At 49.5% G+C, this 1,731-nt stretch overlaps 1 non-coding gene across 1 annotated transcript; it reads right to left on the bottom strand.

Moving 5' to 3' along the window:
* Positions 1-1,171: 1,171 nt before the first annotated feature.
* LOC140397337 (U2 spliceosomal RNA) lies at positions 1,172-1,355 on the bottom strand. The gene has a single exon (XR_011936823.1). It is a non-coding gene; the product is annotated as a U2 spliceosomal RNA (small nuclear RNA).
* Between the last annotated feature and the right edge of the window lie 376 nt (positions 1,356-1,731).

Here is a 1,731-nt window from a genome sequence, read left to right as displayed (position 1 = left end):
GGGGAGGTTTTGCAAGCAGAAGATATCTGTTGCTTGAAACCCGCAGCGCTCGAGCAGCACCCTCTTCACGAAGAAGTTTCGGTCCACAGGTGACTCCTCTTCTACCTTCTTCGCTGTGATTCGGACAGTTTCGCACACCCCAGCCTGGTGGTCGGGATGCAGCTGCAGCCATAGCTCATACGTTGAGTCTACACTGTATCGGCATTAGGCCTAAACTAGAGGCTTAGCCCAGCATGTAGATCCCCCAATAGCAGCCAAATTCTAAACGTTTCCTCTTCGAAGACTTCAATCCCTCCGTGTTCTCCAATCCACGATCGACATCGCAATCCTCAACTTCTCTTGATCCAATATACAGTTGATCATAGCCAAAAGGCCGAGAAGCGATAACCCATATTTCCCGGCTATGGCTCTTGTCCTCCTTGCCCACCGATATTCAGGTGCACCTTGCTGCGCTCGACTGTGCTTTGGAACCTTAAGTCTACGGTCACGGTTGGCAAGAGATCTCCAGCTTGGCCGAGCACTGTGGACTCTGTGCATGCAGAACCAGTAAAACACAACAGGGAGACATCGTCTGGCACACCTTCCACTGTCGTCACCAGAAGAAATGGAGACGCTGTGAAGGCCCAGTGACACCCAACGCAGGGAGTCGAAGAAACCTCCACCTTTGCCGAACAAAGGGCAATCCGTGCAAGCAGCAAGTACTGGCGGAATCCAACAGGGGGCAATGTCTAGTCTCCCTGAGCTCCACCCTGGCGTGTTGGTCGTGGAGTCAGGAGAACGAAAAGAGACGCCGTGAAGGTATACCTACATCCAAATCAGGATGCCGTTCAGTCTGTCGCCACACTTCCCTGTTGTGCAGGATGAAGGGATGTGGTAACTGAAGTGAGGAGAAGGCAAGTCGGCATCCGGGGGTGAGTGTGAGTGGCCTGTAAAAAGCAGCAGGAAATCTGTGTGGCATATCAGCTGAAAACGGAGCCTGGCTGCCGCAAGTCCGCGAGTCCATCGGCTCGCAACATTAGTGCACGAAGCTCCCGCCAGCAGAAAAGCTAGCAATGCTTTGGAGCCTGAAAGGCCTTAAATAGGTCAGGATGAGACAACTGGACAAGACAGAAAAGGGGAAGGCAGTGTTTGCGCCATTTTCTGTTTTCACACCATTTGCGCTTCAAAGCGGGGTGAACGCACGATTCCTGGAAGCATGGCAAGACCAGGTCGATGCGTGGAGCGGAAGGAGCAAGCCCCTGAACCATCTCCGAGTCCCAAAAATCTATTTAATTTTCGGTCCCCAGATAGGGGACACATCAGATATTAAACTGATAAGAACAGATTTTTTTTTAAAATGTTATTCAAAAATATATACTTTATTAATAAGATTTATCATAAGCATTACAAAGCATATCGAATTGTCTTGACTGTACATTTCCGTCAGAGCTACACATTGCCTTGACTTTCTTCCATTCAATTTTGATAATATTATACACATATCACTCTTTACATTACAATTCCTTCTTAAATATTTACAGTGGCATGTTTGTTTTTGTACATTGGAGTGTTGGTTGCCCAGACCGAGGGGCTTTACACTGTTACCCGCCCCTCGGTGTACATTTGCTGGAAAGACCTTACACAGTGGTCTTTCCCCATTGCGCCTTGGCGGCATCTGCCCCAAGCTTGAGTGCGTCACTCAGCACGTAGTCCTGGACCTTGGAATGTGCCAGTCTGCGACACTCGGTCGAG

Source organism: Scyliorhinus torazame, chromosome 20, assembly GCF_047496885.1.
Source record: "Scyliorhinus torazame isolate Kashiwa2021f chromosome 20, sScyTor2.1, whole genome shotgun sequence".
Lineage (NCBI taxonomy): Eukaryota > Metazoa > Chordata > Chondrichthyes > Carcharhiniformes > Scyliorhinidae > Scyliorhinus > Scyliorhinus torazame.
This window is presented reverse-complemented; position numbering and strand designations above follow the sequence as displayed.